Raw genomic sequence first — 17234 nt, forward strand, 5'->3', positions numbered from 1 at the left:
CTGTATAGAACTTGTGAGGTCTCTGAAAGCTTGATCGGTCCTAGTGACTCAACTCCCCAGAAGCGTCTTGTCCGAATTTGAACCAAGTCTCACATAAAATATGTGAAAGCATCCTATAAAGAGTGATTTTCACTTTTATGGCTGCAAAGTTAGAGTTAAGAACACAAAGAGGAATTTTTCAGTTACATAAGTCAGTTTTCCTCTCAAATATCTAGTCAATTAAAGAGCTTGGTGAAGTGACATGTGCACACTGGGGAAAAGGCACTTTTTATAGCAGCATAAGCCATTCGGTAAGAAAAATGGTCTCTGCCTTTTTCAAACCCCGTTGCTATGATTTTTATAGTCGTCTTGCAGCAGTATGTTTAAGCTGGGGCGCTCGCTTTCAAATGTTCATTTTGCTTTTTTTCTGTTAAGGTTATCTCAGGTCTGGACAGTGTCTTTCACATTTCCATTTTCCTGAACAGCTTAAAAATGTACCTGACAGGATTTGTCAGAGTTTTGAAAAGCAGCGGCCAGTAAATCCCTTCTCCAAGGATTTCACTGGTCCCTGTGGCGTCTGTGCAGAAAATCATGCCCTTCCTCCTCCCACATGTAGTTTCTTCAGTGGGTTGTCCTTTATTTGCATTTGATAGCTCAGTTGCCCAAGTGAGCACCCAGTGGTGCTCATTAGGAAGAGATGGAGTTGATGGGTGGGGAGATCTGGAGACCCACAGCCTTTCTAAGTTTGTGTTTGGGGCAGGAAAGGGAGAGCAAAGCAGCAAATGGAGCTGCCAGCTGTGAGAAGGCTTGGGAGGCCGGTAGAGAAAAAGCTGTTTGAGGCCCTCATCAGCTTTAATCTGTTCCTTGGCTTACTGTCAGGGGAGGATTTGTAGAGTTTGCACTACCTTGCTGAAGGTTGTTTCCCTGCTGCTGGCAGAAAAGATGGTTAGGTGTTAAAGATTTATGCAAACGAAACCAGGCCTGTCCCAAAAGCTGATTCTAAATCGTTTGAAATACCATTGAATCCTCTCAATTAGAGGTGGATGTGTTTCTGCCAAAAGGTGCTCTGACCAGCAAATTACAGGCTGAAGTATTTGCAGTTTGTGTAAACAGAGAGACAAAGTGCAGAGAACAGCAGGAGCTTTTGGAAAGATATGTAGCACACAGGGATATAATTAGTATCTCAGGTTTAAATGTACACAGAATGACATGCTATAAATTCTTGTACTTGCTCTAATTGTTTTCACTGCACTAGGCTTGGCCTGCCAACGCTGGCTGCTGTGGACACTGTTGGTCTTGTGCCTGCTCCTCTCCTTGGACCTGCTGTGTCGGAGCAACTGACCTGCCCATGCATGGCCACTCTTGGCACTGCGTTCTCTGCACGGATGCAGACCGGTCCTATGTGCCCAGGGTTGCCGTATGGCCAGCAGTTTGCTGTTTGACATCCAGAAATAGGTAGATTACCCTTTGAAAAAGGTAAGAAATAGAGAACCACAGAAAAAGGTAATTTACTTTTCATAGAGGTAGTGTTTTCCTGTCCAGCTTAGTTACCTGGCTACGCTCTTCTGACAAGCAGGCCTGGAGAGAGGTCCCATTGGGGAAAGGCAGAGCAAGGCCTCCTTTCCATCTTGATAGTTGGTCTATCAGTCTCTATTCACCTCCACCACTGTCCTTTTTCCTCAGACAGTGCCAGCTTTCAGCCGCTCTCCTTGCAGCGTGAATGGCCAGACATCTCTAGCAGCTTTGGGTCTCTCTGGGCTCTCGTTCTGGTCTCAAGCAGCAAATGAGGGTTCAGGCTCATCTCTGAGGGTTCAGATGTATTTGGTTACTCTGTAGACCTTTCTCCAGTCTTCACGTCAGGCTATCCATCTTTATATCAGTCTTTCCCAGTCCCACTGACAGAATTGTCCACCTTTGCTTCTCTGCTTTTAAAGCTGGCTCTAGCTCATGCCCATCACAAACCTTGGTAGGTCATTCTGGAGTTATCACCAACAGAGAAATTTCATCCTTTGCTTTGTTAGCCGGTTTCTGAATGATATTATCTAACCTTCTATGCTGTTCCTGTCAGTTAAGTGGTTCCCTTCGGGGAAACGTTGCATGTTTCCTTTTTAGTTTGGTCAGAACAGTTACCTGGAGACATTGAAGGCAGCATTTCAAACCACATTTCAAAATTCAAAATCAAATTTCAGAAAATAAGGAGTCTTTTTAATTCTGCAAAACTTTCAAATACTTCTTTTCAAAGTGAAAGATAGAGGCTCTGCTAGTAAAAGAGCTGAAAAGGGCAGTCACTTAGTACGTTTGTTACAACTGTCATTCGTGCAGGCCCAGTCTCATTCCAGGGTGGAGAGATGGTAAATAAGCCTCAAAAGAGGATATGGGTGATTGTACTGAGTCATCAGAGACCAGGAGGTTGCAGCAGTGCTCTGTATGGATGTCACAGTAAGTTGCAATTGCTGGTAGAGAACATTTGCTCTTCCCAAAAGAGAAGAGTAGTCCAGTCCTGAAGAAAATTAGAGAAGTCTAAGTCTAGATGTTCAAGAAGCGAAGCACGTAATGATTTTTCAAAGATTTTAAATTTTATTAATGTATGATGGAGCTAGGTTTTATTGTTTATGAGGACCTGAATGACTGTCTTATTTCAGACTCTGAAGATGAAGAAGCTCTTGGACCCAGGCTCATCCTGCCTAACTTCAGACCTCTTAGTGAAAGGCCTAAATTAGATTTTTGGTCTTGCTGAACTCCTAAATTCAGTAATTCATTTAAATTCCTGAAGTTAGGGGAGATGAATCTGTAACTGAACGTCTTTGGAATGCGATCATAAATAAACATCACTCTCCTGTTTTGAGCCCATTGTGAGTGCTTCTTAAGAGCAAACAGCACCCAGCATGATAATATCCAATAAGTTAACACTGAGCTGCTATAAAATTGGCAGTGTCTGACAGGTGTAAAGATGTATATGAAAATGAGACTAAAGCGCTGTGAAGAAAAGTGTTTTGTTTTTGTTTTGTTTTTCCCCAAGTGGAACAAATTCAAATAAATCCACTAGGGGGTATTGAGTTACTCTAATTTTTACCAACTAGGGATCTGGATCGTTGTCTTCAGCGGTAAAATGATGGAAAATGCAACTAATCTGACCATTCAGGATAATTACTCAAAAAGAAAATTGAATTGGCTAATAATTACTGCAAAACTTATGGCTGTTTTGTTCACATATGTCCCGTCCCGTACCTCTTTAGCTTCTAAGCCTTACCTAGCAAAATTTGAGAATATTTTTCAAATATCAGTCTGGAATAAAATCAGTCTTTTTCCGTTTCTCTTTTAAAAGCCTGCTGATGCAGGTTAAGCAAAACCACTGCAGTTCCACAGCGTTTTCTCTGTCATGATAACTTCCAAGCAGCATCCCCAAATGGACTGCATCAGTGCTGTGGTTCGGGGGGAGCTGTGGGTTCCCTATTTCGTTCCCACAGTGCAGGAAACTCGCTTGCTTCATGCAGCCCTGAGTTGTCAGCAGAACCTGTAGTTTCGAAACGTGGCTGAGGACAATTTGACCTGTCCTGTAACAGCTGCTGGTGCTGATTAAGGGTGCTAAGCCCCCAAATATTGAAATTTTTGAAACTGACTGGAGGAAAGGCCCAGTCTTTCCAAATAGTGGTGACTACTCTGGGAGATGAAGGAAGCTGAGGCCAAACTGCGAGCTGCTCTGCACGCTGCTGGATTGCCCCCCAAGGATGACATGATTGCCATGCCAGAGCTGCTCTGCCTCCGCATTTATTTCCCTGTACTGTACAAAAGGTTGAGGCTATCCAGAAGGATGTTATTTCTCAGAGCAGTTATTAGTCATGTATTGGTTGCCTATGGATACTCAGGGAGGACAGTGGGGTAGGAACAGTGCTGGGAATGAATTGGGTAGGAGGCTGGATGGATAGAAAAAGCATGGTGAGGGCAGCCGTGGTGCTGTCCCAGCTGCCCTCTGCCTTCCCACGCGGCCTGGCGCACCGCGTTGGGAGCAGGGAGCCAGCGCACGCGCCGTTCCCCCACGCTCCCCGGGGAGCTGCCCACGCTGCTGCTTTCGCTGCGCTCCACCTCTCTGCGCCCTTCCCCGGCTCTCTCGAAAACCAGGAGGCCTGCTGCTCTGCTCTCCCGTCATAAGTTGACATCCCTCTTAATTTGATTGCTGATTTGGGGACAAATGAGAGATTTTTCAGGGCAGGAACTGGCTATCTTAACTGCGTAAATATGCTCCATCAGGCAGGCAGCGTTGCCAGCTTGGTGCTGCCAAGCTGGCTCTCGATGTGGTGGTTAAACCAGTGCCCCGGGGTGAACTCAACGTTGGCAAATGCTTCAGTGTCCCCTTGGCAGGATTAGTTCAGCCAGTTTTTGGTTCGTTGCTATATTTTCTCCTGATACCCTGGTTCCAAACCAATGTGTTTTCAGCCTGAATGACTTCTCTTCTAAAAAGAGACAGGGAAGCTGGTCCTGAGGCTGTCTGTGCGTGCCACCTATGTAAGGATCCTCGCCAGCACGAAAGGAGCGCTACCTCCATCGCACCGGCCAAGCCCTCGCAACGCAGAATTCCAGCGTGTGAAAGGAGATCTTACCAGCGCCGCAGCACAGCGCAAGCCAGAGCTGGCAGTTTCAGCGGTGTGTGTCGCTGGCGTTTCTGTCTCTAATCTTGCAAGTTTGTTTGTATCCTGCCCTGCCTTGGGGCGAATTTGGGGCACGACGTCATCAGGCCTTTTCCATGCCAAATACCAGCTGTGCATTCCCCCTTTGTCTTTACTTTGCTTCTAATGCAACGGACTATTTACCCTACTAAGAGGAAGTGCTTAGGTAAGTATTGTATCTAAGGTTAAACTTGCACTATTAAGTTAGAAAGTCTCTGTACCCTACATTTAGTTTTACGCTGACACCTGCAGCCTTTTCTAAAGAAGAATTTGAATAAAAGGACTGGTCAGTCTATTTTCTTCAGCAGCAGAAATCCCTATCTCTGAGACTTAGACAGTGACATCCAGGTGTCTGAATGTTGTGGGGTTAAGAAGGGAGCATTAGAAATCAGCTCTAATGTGAGCTTTCAATCCTTCCTTGGAGCCAACTGACCCTGAACTGCTTTGAGTTTTAAAATGATTCAGTGGAGATTAACATAAATAAATGTCTGTCTTCCTGATGTAATTTTGACTCAAAGCAGAAATCCCAGAGAGTACATCTTGTCTTGTTTCAGACCTAAGTGAAGCATAGGAACCATTAGATACTGCATGGAAAATTGAAGCTGCTATTGGGTGCCCAGTTCTCAAGCCACGCTTTGGGGAAGCATCAGGACAAAGACGTGCAGGCCTTTCCTATTGCCCTCTCCTTCCAGAGCTGTATTAAGTCAAGAGGCACTGGGGTTAGATCTGTTCAGAAGATAGGTTTCTGTAGCTGCTCAAAGAGCAGCCTGGAAATCTGGTGCCCAGGTTTCTATCACACTCTGTGACATATCTCCCTGCAGGACCTCTGAGAAGTTGCTTTTCACCATGGGAAGGGGTTCTCAGCCTACTTCTTTGGCTCATTAAAATACTTGTTAAAATAAAATGAGATCCTGAACTGAAAGTGCTTTGTTCATTTTGGGATGATCATTATTGATAACTGTGGTTTGGTGCATCAGCTTGATGTTTCACATGTCTGCTAACCACATTCCCAGCAAAGCGTGTGAGGAAAATGTTCATTGTTGGGTTTTTTTTGTTTTTTTTTTCCAAGGTCACAGTTCCTGTCCTGTCCCAAACAAGCCCTGCCTTTCTCGATGCATGCATTTATAACTAGCTAAACAATGAAAATTTTAACAGCCTTGGGAAGTATCCTCTTGACCTGGTTCCTCCTATTGCAATTGTGAGAAGCTATACCAAAAATGCAGTGTGGGAATTTCTCAGCAGGGCAGCGACGTAGATCATTTCTGGGCTTTGGGGTGTTTGATAGTGAGAAACTGAAACTCGCACTCAAGTTATGCTTGTGCTTCATTCAGTGCCAATATTAGGCAACTAAACAAGGCTGCAAAACAAGATGATGCAAATCGGTTGCATTTGTTTCAGGGTAAGATCATGTGTCTGGATAGTTATTGCATCTCATGTGAATTAAAAAATGTAATAGTGAGCCTAAGCTTTAAGAAAGCATCCCACCAGCTGGAAAATTCCTGAGGCATTCGCTCTGTGAATGTGGGCAGACCCAGTGCTGCTAGGAAGTTACCTGGATCCTCACATGGTGAGCACTGAGCAAGCTCTTCCATGGAGCAGGTTCCCTGCTGCGGTCTGTCAGTGACAGCTTAGCAGCTGTTCTGGAAAGGGATATTTTCTCCTCAGAGAATTTTTCCTCACTGTCTAGTAAAACCTGGACTTGCAGGCTTCAGGTGCTAGCATGATATTAGCGATCCTTTAATGCAAACTCAGACATTGCTGATGCTTCACCAGGCATCGTTTGGTAAGCACTTAAACCTTTTGCATTAGAGGATCGATGATATTCCAGAGGGTTTTCCCCAAGCAATGGCAAACAAGCCAGGTTGCTGCTGGCTGCTGGACTTTGGAAGACGTTTGCATGCAAGGATGAAGCAGGCTATCAATTTTGTGACATCTTTGATCGAGCTTGGATACAGATAATTATGTTTTCATTGAAAACAAGCTCAAGACCTGTGCTACCACAATAACTGGAGCTTTAAGATAATGAAGCAATTCCACCTGTATTCGATTACACCTAATAGTTATGACATATTAAAGGTGGACATAAATCAAGCTTTTTGCTGACAACTGGTTAAGATTCATTTTTTATATCATATGTTATTGAAATCACCATTTAATGTTTAAAATATTGTTATCTTTGCTGAAGATAGAGATTTTGTTTTTGTTTAATATATCTGTTCTATGCATCTTCACTAACATACTTGGAAATCTCTGAGCTTAAGAAGCAGCTGTGGGAACTTTCCAGCCTGGGATCCTTCCAGCTTGCCGAGGGATTGCAACCGTGATTCAGCTGAGTGTCCTAGGTGGCTTTTTTAATGGATCTGCACCAGTTTCAGAGGTCATCTTGTGCACAGCCCAGACTGATGGTTGATACGTCACCTCCTCCTGTGGCTTTAAAGAGATAGTGAGGAACTGCATAAGACCTTCAGTGCCTGCTGAAGATAAGCAGCGCATGGCACAAGGCCAGCCACATGTCAGAAGCAGAGCTGTCAACTGGCTGTTCTTCGTCACAGGTGAGCCTCGGGAGTGGAGATCAGTGTAAACACTGGCGTGGTTGCTGAGGCAGGGATTTTTCTCCCTTTTATAATGAGTTTTGAGGGAGAGCTAAAGGCAAGTGATTTTGTTTGTACCTGCAGAAAAGCTGAGTCTGATGTTTCTAAACGTGAAGCAGCCTTGGAGGTGAAGGAGGAGGCTGGACCCTCAGTAGAGATTGAAGGAGCCTTGGATTGGGCCTGGTCCCACACCAGGAAAGGCCCATAGGCAGCAGAGGTGCTGTGCCATTCTCGTTAGCAGCCCCTCTGTCACTGTGAGCTGGGCTGGAGTTTGCTCAAAGCAGAGCAGAGGCGAGACAGCTCGTGGCATGGCTCTGACTCTGGTGCCGTGCTCGCGTGGCTGATGTAGGCTGCTTTTCCTGGTGATTGCAATGATGCCAGTAGCTGTAGTGGCCATCAGCAGAGTATGTGGAAGGGCCATTTTCTGTCCCCCAGCTGCACTGAGCCCATGTTGGTGAAAATAAAGAGGCCTAGGAAAAACAGGTGGGTGTGGTGGTCTGGTGCATCCTGTTCCAACTTCTACCTGAGCAAGGTGCATGCACTGTCCCCTCCACCAGCTCAGGTGCTGCTGGCTCCAGCCAGGGCTCGCTGGGGCGTGCAGCTCGCTGTGGGCTCAGCGGGACCAGCTGGCATCTGCGTTCCTGCGGGAGCCACTCAGGAGCATGGTGAGTGCTGTGTGGCATGGCTTTTACTGAGGGTGTCCTGGTTGTCTCCTGGGTGGGATAAACAGCTCCTCCTGGGATATTATCTGGACATCTTTCACCAGCCCTGGATTCACATGAAATGAATAACGTAAAGGAAAAAACAACAACCCAGAACAAAACGCAGTGTGCTGCTCGAGCTGTCCCTTTGTAGCTCCCTTGGGTAATGAGCCCGCCTCGGGTGAGCTCCCGCCTGCCGTGACCCAGTCAATAGGCAATTGGAGGAGCAATTAGGGACTTGCGAGCAACTGGGCTTGGGACAAAAATCACAACAAAGACAAGCAGAGACAACACTTAACAATGGTCATGTTCAGCGAAGGTTTAGCGAAGTTGTGATATGCTTACTCATGCCTGAATAGCGCTTCATGAGCATTGCCTTTGCTTTCCATGGGCCACGTCTGTGCCTCAGTCACGTAGGCTGAGAAAAGGTGGAAGAGATAAAAGCCACAATTATATTTTTCAAGTGATTCATCATAAAATGGGCTACCTCATTCCCTTCTCTCTGACATCTTTTTATTGTGTTGATTTTTACCGGAGTTAGTCATGTTTGATAGTTACCCATTAGGAACCCCTTGTGCTGGCCTCGTTAGCACAGATGGACGCAACGTTCCCCAGGACTATCTCTTCGCTGCCTCCTAGTTTCCCATGTTGTACCTATTGCAGTCCTTTCCCGCTTGATCAGACCCACTTCAAACATTCCTGTTATGTTTTTCCCACATACAGGTGGTTCCCAAGCGAGGAGCCAGGGTTGCTGTGGCTCGCTGGAGTTACGGGGGAACTGCAAGCAGGGCAGGAGTTCTTGTAACCCTATACTGGTGCTAGCACATGGGGACGCAGGGCAAGGCTGGGGGATGCAACCAGGGAAGTTTGGGAACGGTTGCTTTAGGCAGGCAAATCCGTTCATGAGGAAATTAACTTAGTCACGGAAGGGTGCTTCAGGCAATGGCATGAGGGCAAAAATTGAAACAAAATAATCACATGCACAATAAAAACGTACCCCTCCCTCAAAGCTGTAGCTGGGAGTCACGTGAAAAGACAGCGTTGTCCTGGGAATAACGGAACACTGATAATAGAAGTCCCGTTGGATGGGGCGCATAGCTTTCCGCTTGTTCCCACTAAATGTCACTTTGTGAAATGCAGCATCCGGGCATTTTTTGCAACCCCAGAGGGCAGGGGTTATTAATTTGCTTTGTTTTGTGGAGGATAGGAAATTTCTATCAGATAGTTTTTCTGCAGACAAGAATGTCATTGGAAACAAGAGGAATCGCCACAAATTGTGAGACAGCTGTAGCTATTGCAAAAAAACATTTCTATGCCTTTGCTAACTTCTAGTGGGAAATCAGTGGGCCAGGCATCCCAGAAAAGTGGGTTAAAATGTTCCAGCACCAGCTGACTTGGGGAACATGCAAATGCTGTAGCTGATGTACGTTACATGCTTAAAAGAGTGATGGGATTATTCTAATATTGCTTTTGGCCTCCAGGAATGTTAGTGTTTTGGAGGAAATAACAAGGAATTTGCTTCTGTTTTGCCCTAGCTCGCTCTTTTTTCCAGACTGAAACATATGCTTGCAATTGAATAGATGTGTTAAAGTTACAATTGTTTTTCTAAAAGGTCTTATTTTGAAACAGAGCTACACTGACTGTCAAATTGTTCCTGTCTTTGTTTTGATGTTCTATGTCAGAAATAATAGAATAGCAGCTGCGTTTTGTAGCTACTTTCAAGTCTGAACAAGATGAAAAATGGTTTCGTTTTCTGAAAAATCAGCATAGGGTTGAATGATTTGAAAATTTTCCATCTCAACTTTTATCACTGGCAAAATTGGTTTTTCAGTTAATGGAAACTTTTCCAGAAAGCATTTGTTTTCTTTAACTAATGTTATTTTTTTTCATTGCCTTTTCAACTCTAATGTCTGGTGGAATATTTTATGTTCTGGTGATTCACATTTTTTAAGACAAAAAGGCAGTATTTTCTGTGGCAAAAGTATATTTATTCACCAGTGTTAATATGGGCCTTTCAATAAATCAAATTTCAACACACGTTTGTCATGAGGCTGAATTACAATCTGTGTCAAAACAAGGTATCTGCCTGTGTGATGGGCACTGCTGGAGAGCAGGTTCTCTTGGGCTTTGGAGACAGACCGTGCTGCGTTTGGCCTCCTCCCTAGCTGTACCCAAATTCATTTACAGCTGCTCTCAGTGAGACGGCAGTTCAGGATCCAGCTACAAGTTCGTCTGCGAAGATTTGGCCTAATCTACACTGACACTGGTAGACTAACGTTTGAAACGTTATTGACATGGTAAAGGATAAATGTCTGTAAGGAAGGGATTTGTGTCATCGCTTTGATGTTTTAGGATTTTATTTGTAGCAACTGCTAATGCTATTTAATGACAGCTTTATCTCGAGGGAAAAATTTGATATCCCTTTTCAGTTGCTCAGGGGCTGTGCTTCCTATCCTGCAACCCCAGTGATGGAGGTTTTCCTTAAAAGTTATAGGAGGTCTCCACTACTAGCTACCTCTTTCCACCTTCAGCACAATATTCTTTCCTGCCAGATAAAGAAAGTGCAAGAGTTAGAAGAATGCCCTAAACTGATGAAGAAAAGAGATGATCTACATGACCATCTAATCACTACAGAGCCGCTTTAACACGCATAAAAGCAGCATTTGCACCAGGAAATGCTGGAATGTCCGAAGGCTGGAGCATGTGCTCACTGAAGTCGCTATTAAAATTGTCCTTGAGCTCAGTGGACCGTGGCCGTTGGCACCTGGGGCATGCTATTTCTTAGCAACCCTGAAGATAATACACTGTTTTGGTTGGCAAAGGCTACTTAAGAAACGTTCAACTCCCCTTGCTATAGTTTGCTAATCCTTCAGTTGTGCTGTGTCACAGAGCACGTTGCTGAAATGATCTGAGGGAAAAGTAACGCCTTTTTCAGACAAAAGGCTAGGCAGTTACCTTTCTGATGCAGGCAAGACAATGCTGTTTCTTGTTTATTCACCGCATAGGAGTTACCCTTTCACCTTGGCTTTAAAATCCAGCAACAAACTGCAAATCTGGGACTGCCGAGGGCTGCAATAAGTAGAACTTGTAATGGAAGGAGCCTTGATCGGCTCCCACGCACCCAGGTGCGTCCTGGGTGCATGAGCTTGGAGGTATGTTTCCCTTTCAGTAAGGGAATTGCATGTTCAGATCAATGAAACTTCCTCCTTACTCTTTATAATGCTCCACAAATATTCTAGAAGTGTAAAAGAAGAGGCGAGACCCACTACTGCTCTCACTCATTTGAGTGAGTCTAGCTTTTAGAGATTTAACATACTAACACATGAAATAGAGGGCAAAATCTAAAGGTTTGGTGCAGTGAGGTTATTGTGCAGGCATTCTGCTGAGGTGTGACTGATAGGAGAGCAGAAGACAGTTGGCACTGCTTTATCTCTGGAAAAATCATTCCTGAGAGACCCGCGATGGAGCTCAAGAAGTGGATGGATGCTGGAGAAGTGCTAGAGCAGTCGCCGCGTTCATTGGCAAGTCTGGGGACTGGCCTGGGGCCCCGTTCCTTGCTCGGCCTCTGCATCTGGCCGTCCCTCCTGCAGCACCCCGTGTGAGGTGCTAATGATGCATGGGCCTTGGCCACTGGCAGAGCAAGCGAGCGCTGGGAGGTGGCCAGAAGTATGCCTTGGTTCATGAGTTTGAACGTGACCTGAAGCAGATGGTGCCTTAAGCACATTTAAAGGCTAGATTTACAATTGTGTGAATGACATGACAGGCTCTTGGCTGCTGCAGCAGGTGTGCATGGAAGGAGAGGACACGTGGATGGGTGAAAGAGAACCAGTAGGCTCCACAGAGACTATCCACAGGTGTGTCCCTTACCCCAAGGTAACTGAGAAGGAATTTAAGATCATACACCCCTCTGTCATTGAGGATGTTTTCAAAGCTCTCAGCTCCTCATGTTATTGCCTTGGTACTGAGAGGGAAGAGAATGCAAGGTCATTTTGGAAAGCCTTGAGGGCTTGTTCTTGGAGGGGCAGAGCATTTGCTTCATTGAGACCTTCCTGGGGGCAGCAACAGCAGGGGCTGCTGCCAAGACGGTGACAAGGCCATCGGAGGCTGGTGAAACCCCAGGCTTGCAATGCTGGAGAGCAGCGCTCTGCTTGCAGTCCTAGTGCATGCGGCTCAGGCGAAGTTCTGCCAACCGGGGGGTTACTCTCAATTCCCTGTAGAGAAGTTCTTAAGAAAAACTTGGCAGAGGGAAGGGTGAGCCAAAAGACACACGCATCCTTGTCTAGGCTGCAACATGGGTCAGTGCAAAGACTTGGCCAGTGAGTTGGGAAGTATACGCTTCTCTTTAATTCTGCTTATTCTGAAGTTGCTTCCCATTTCGGTGTTGAAGTTTCTTCCTTTGGAAGCAAGCCCTTTGCCTCTGTAAAGCAAATTGGCATGTAAGAATAAAAGTGTTGTATGGCTTTCAGGTGTTATTTTATTTTCTTGCTTATAAAGCATTTTAGCCTGTTTCCTGAGTTTCTGAAGTGCAACATCCCTTGCTCTGGCTGCGTTTCACAACAGTTCCCTGAGGCAGCATATATATATTTCCTAAACATTTTGTTGAACTCGTTAGGTTTTGGAAAATGCTGCTGCTGCTGCTTCTAAATTATGTTTCCTTTCCTTTTTCTGTTTAAAAACTTCTCGGGCTCGCTGGGTGAAAGTGCTCTTGCAGTCTTGTCTCCTGGTGTCCCAGTCTCTGCTCCGACAGGCTCTTCCCAACCGGGTAAAGTGTTGGATTTATGCTGCTCTTATCCACGGCAGCCTCCTACCCTCCGCTCTGTGCGTTATTTGGCAGTAGGCTGGTGATGCGGTGGCTGCATGTGTTAGTCACTTTGAAATTTTGCAGACTGATCCATCTGAGCCTTTCTGGGGTCGGGGCTGGAGGGGAAGGTGGAGCGGAGGGAGCCGGGCCGGCTCCGCTCTCTGCTGCCCGCAGCCGGCCTGGAGGAGGCCGCGGTGAGACGTGCTTGCCCGCGCGCTTTCTGCGTGTTTGCGGCTGTGACGGCTCCAGGAAGCAAGTGCTTCCCGGTCAGAAGCCCAACATCCGCGCGGACGAACGCCGGGCGTTCCTGCCTGCGTGCCCGTTGTGTTTGCGTGAGGTTAGTGCTGCCGAGCGGGGACCGCGCGCCACCACCCCGTTTCCATCCCGCGGCAGCTCAGAGTCTCCCTTTCCGCTGTGTGAAATGCTTTTGTTAATGCAAGTTTTTTGTGTTTTCCTTGACTGGCTTGTGGTCAAGGCCTGGATTAAATGGTTCTTTAGTTTTTTATAATCAGACACAAGGCTAAAAATCCAAAGCATTCATTTTTTTCTGGAAAAAAGTAAATCTGCAAATGATGGAAAAGCAGTTTACTTCCCAGGAAAGTGAGCTAGCTGTACATACTGAAGAGAAAGAAGAATTGCAAAAAGGCAAATGGTGTGTCTAGGTGTATTTGTCTCCTTTCTCTCCTCTCGGACTCAACTGAAATACCCGAAAGAGACAAGATTACATTAAAAGGCTAATAATTAAATCATTTGGATAAATTATTGCACCTAAAACGCACACCTCTTCTTATTTCACAGTAATTTCCCTGTAAGTTGAAGCCCTAACACTTATGTCTGTGAATCCTGAAGGCAAATCTCCCTGACTCTCCCTGATCTGTTAGGCTTCCTGTTCCTGCAGACACGCTTCAGTGAGCTGACATCATCCAGAGGGTGGTAGTTAATACTGATTGATACTTTGTTTTCTTAGTGTCATGCACTAAGTCCTGCAATCAGTAATAGGTGCTTACTCAAGGGGGGAAACCCTTCCCGTCGCCGTGAAGCGCGGGACTGCAGCCAGCGGTGGGCTTTGCCCTGGTAATGCGCGCAGGTGCCTGCTCTGTTCTTGCTCTGAATTTCACGGCTGCGTCCTTTTGGAAGGTAGGCAGCGCATCAGTCGTATCAAAGATGCTTTATGCTTAGAGAAATACCATGTGTAGGAAGCGCATTAAGCCAGAAGGGAAATTTTTGCTGTTGGCAGCAGAAGGGAACGTTCCCGTAGAGCGCTCCAAATTCAGCATGTCTCTGACAGACGAAACTCGTCTTCACCTGCTGAACGCGAGCCGCGGCTGCCGGCAGCCCAGCCTCTCCCTGCTCGTCCGAGCAGGGCTGAAGGCATAGCTGTCTGACCTGGGGCCATCCCAGAGCTGCATCTGCAGCTATTTCTTCTTCAAGGCGTAACATTAATCCTAATTATGCATTCTGCCCTGAAATTCAGGAAGGTTTCTAATCAGATTTATTCTAACCTTTTAAAACTGGCATCTAATTACTTACTTTGGCTTCACTTGCTTTGGAGTATTTGGGCTCAAACTTAGAAGGTAAAGCAATACAAAAGGTGAAGTTGTATATGTAGGAAATGTTTTGGTCAAAAAAAAAAAACTTAAACTTTGGTTCCCAAAGCAATGTAAATGGAGAAAAAGGCACTTGCTGAGCAGGAGTTTTGGGTGTCTGCATTTGGGATTTAAACACACATTGTCTTTCTGTCCCTGGTTCATGTCCTGCACCTCGTTCTGGGCTACTCCCCTTCGGTTGTACATATTAGCTATTTAATTTTACACGTATTAGGTGACTTGATGAAGTTTCAATTAAACATCCTTGTTAGTAAGTCTTTTTCCATTGAAAATAACAACAACAAAAATCTTTTTCAGGGTGAGAATTCCATCTTTGTGCCTGAGGCCTAAAGTTTTTATAAACAGCAGTTTACTGACCTGGAGATAAAGAGAAACAAATATTTCCAGGTGGGTGTGAAAGTTAAGGTTCAGGGACCTCCTTTAGGGTAGACGGTCACCAGAGAACTGGATTTGAGTTCACGGCCCTGTTCAAAGGGGCAGGAGCGAGTGTGAATCCAGTCTCTCTCATCCCAGGCGACCCCCTCGCCCCCAGCTCTCGCCCAACTTGGCTGTATTTTCTGCAGGTTTCTCTCGTGGACCCTCTGTAAGTGCTGCCATGGGGGTGGCGCAGCTGGGAAACCTCCTGTTCAGCAAAAGCAGCCTGGTGCTAAGCAGCAGTAAGTGATTTTGCATCGGCTTTGGGGCAGATGGGTTGTGTGCACGTCTCTCTTCGGCAATGGAGGGAGGAGTGCTTTGAGACAGTCAGTGGTAATAAATGTGTGGGACCCAGCCTCTCTATAATAGATTATCGTGCCAATAGGTGTGGCTAGGTATGAGCAGATATGGGCACGTCAGGGTCCTCAGGTGGAAGATGGAGTTGGAATGCACTGCGCTAGAGGTTGTTAGTTTCCTAAAGGTGTTCGGAGCCGTGCTGGGATTATGGCAGGAATCTGTTATCCAGAAAGTCAATTTGATGTGATGCTCCCCTCTCGTTTCCTTGTCAGGATGGATCTGAAAATGTTCTGGTCGTATTGTGAGCTCAGAAGGCGACTTGTATCTGCATGCGGTTAGAAGGTACCCTTTTTGAGCTGACATCTGAACCGTCTCTCTTGTTAAAGATGGAAGGTCGTGCGGCTCTGATTGCAGCTTCCAGCCCAAACGCAGTGCCTGCTTGGGTTAATACAGCGCAAGAGAACATACTTTGCTCATTTCCCAGAAAAGCAGTTGCTCTCTTGGGGACGCTCTCTTTGCGCTGGCTTTGTTGTCCCAACTGAATTTTGTGAGCAGCTTTTACTGCTGACTGGCAATATATTCTTAACTCCTAGGTCTGTACCAGGCAAACATGGTAACTCAAACGGCGAGGTGGCGATGCCTGTTCCCGTCCTGAGCAAGAGCAGGAACGTGGTATGTCCACGCAGGGGAGGCTGGGTCTTTCGGTGGAGATGCCTGACAATAGGTACAAAGAAGAGCTGTTGAACAGTTGCATCTTCTCGGATCGCTCCCTGACCACTGTAAAACATCATTTAAAGTTTAGGAACATCAAACTGAGGCTTAGGCTGGATTTTAAAGACCTTGCTATCCCAGTAAGCTGCTACAGGGCTTTCTTTGTTAAGATTTCTTAGGTATGCTTGTGAAATCCATGCAGAGAAGGGTAATTACAGATTGGTGCATGTGTCAGTGAAAAGAAATCAAAAGTTTCAATCAAAAACCTTGGAAGACTCTGACACATGGCTCTTCCTCAGGTTTTCATATTGCTATTGAAGCTCCCATTTTCCTTTGCTTCGTGGATGACTGACCGTGCTTCATCATCTGTGCTCTAGAAAGCCTTTGGCAGGAGACCATGCAGCATAGTGTGCTCCTGTTTGCACCTAGTGACGTTAATTAGCGAATGAGCTGATTAGTTTCCCTTTACCTTGATAATGGATGACAAATCACAGCTTGGTTTTCTGATTTGTTCATTCATTCCTACCTTTGCTTATTTAATGTTGGTTCATGTCTGTTAAGAGATTATTGTCTGCTAGTTCCTTTTATGAGTAATGGGCCAGATTCATCTGAGGACAACCTCACCACTGACACTGATTTAAGACCAAGCTGAATATGTTTAGATGCATGACAAATAATCAGTATTTTAAAAAGATTTTATTTCATTTGGACTTATTCTACATAAGTGAAAATTGCAGTACACATGCAAAGCCCTCTACTTAAGATCTTTTTAGAAGAATTGCTGTGGTCTTGTACTCTATTACCCCCATAGCACAGACTGAGAAAATTATGGCCATATAGCTTGATTTATTTCAAGGAACATGGCAATTGAACCCCTTTCTCAGGATAAGCTGTTGCAGCTCTGTTGAAATCATTGACAAGAATCACGTCAGCCACAGATTTGGGGCTTCACAATCTATTGCATAAATATTACCCTGTGTCAACACATTTTTTTAAGTAGAAACATTGGATCAGCAGAAATGTTAAAAGTGAGATTAGGATTTTTTGTAGTCTCTCCCTCTCTTTATAAAGCTGCTGTTTACACTTTGATTTTAAAACAGTCTGGGTAAAAAGTAATCCGTGCTGGTAGGTTGTTCAGTGGGAACTTTCCATTTTGCCATATTCAGTGCAGTTAATTGAATGAAACACACAGAGATGCCTGCAGGTACGGATATTTTTATAGGAAAATTTCAGTACATAAAGCCTTGTGAAGCAGGGATAAATTCGTTACAGATCCACACTCATCTGTTCCCAAATCTATTTCAACCAAATGATTAATTTTCTTATGTCTGTAAAACACAAATGATTAAGCTGAAAAGAATTCACCCAAAATACTGTTAAAAAGCAGCTCAGCACTTCAGTGGTTTCACAGGCACAGGACAGATTGTTTCCGAGAAGAGTATTTCCCACAAACACCAGCTTGGGCTGGT

The 17234-nt window shown here is 45.4% G+C and overlaps 1 protein-coding gene across 1 annotated transcript in view; it reads left to right on the forward strand.

Moving 5' to 3' along the window:
* Positions 1–568: 568 nt before the first annotated feature.
* OXTR (oxytocin receptor) overlaps positions 569–17234 on the forward strand; it is a 34448-nt gene continuing 17782 nt past the window's right edge. The window contains exon 1 of the mRNA XM_068907232.1: positions 569–7195. The gene's annotated coding sequence lies outside the window, so the exon portion shown is untranslated. The remainder of the gene's footprint in view (positions 7196–17234) is intronic.

This window comes from Struthio camelus, chromosome 14 (assembly GCF_040807025.1).
Source record: "Struthio camelus isolate bStrCam1 chromosome 14, bStrCam1.hap1, whole genome shotgun sequence".
Taxonomy (NCBI): domain Eukaryota; kingdom Metazoa; phylum Chordata; class Aves; order Struthioniformes; family Struthionidae; genus Struthio; species Struthio camelus.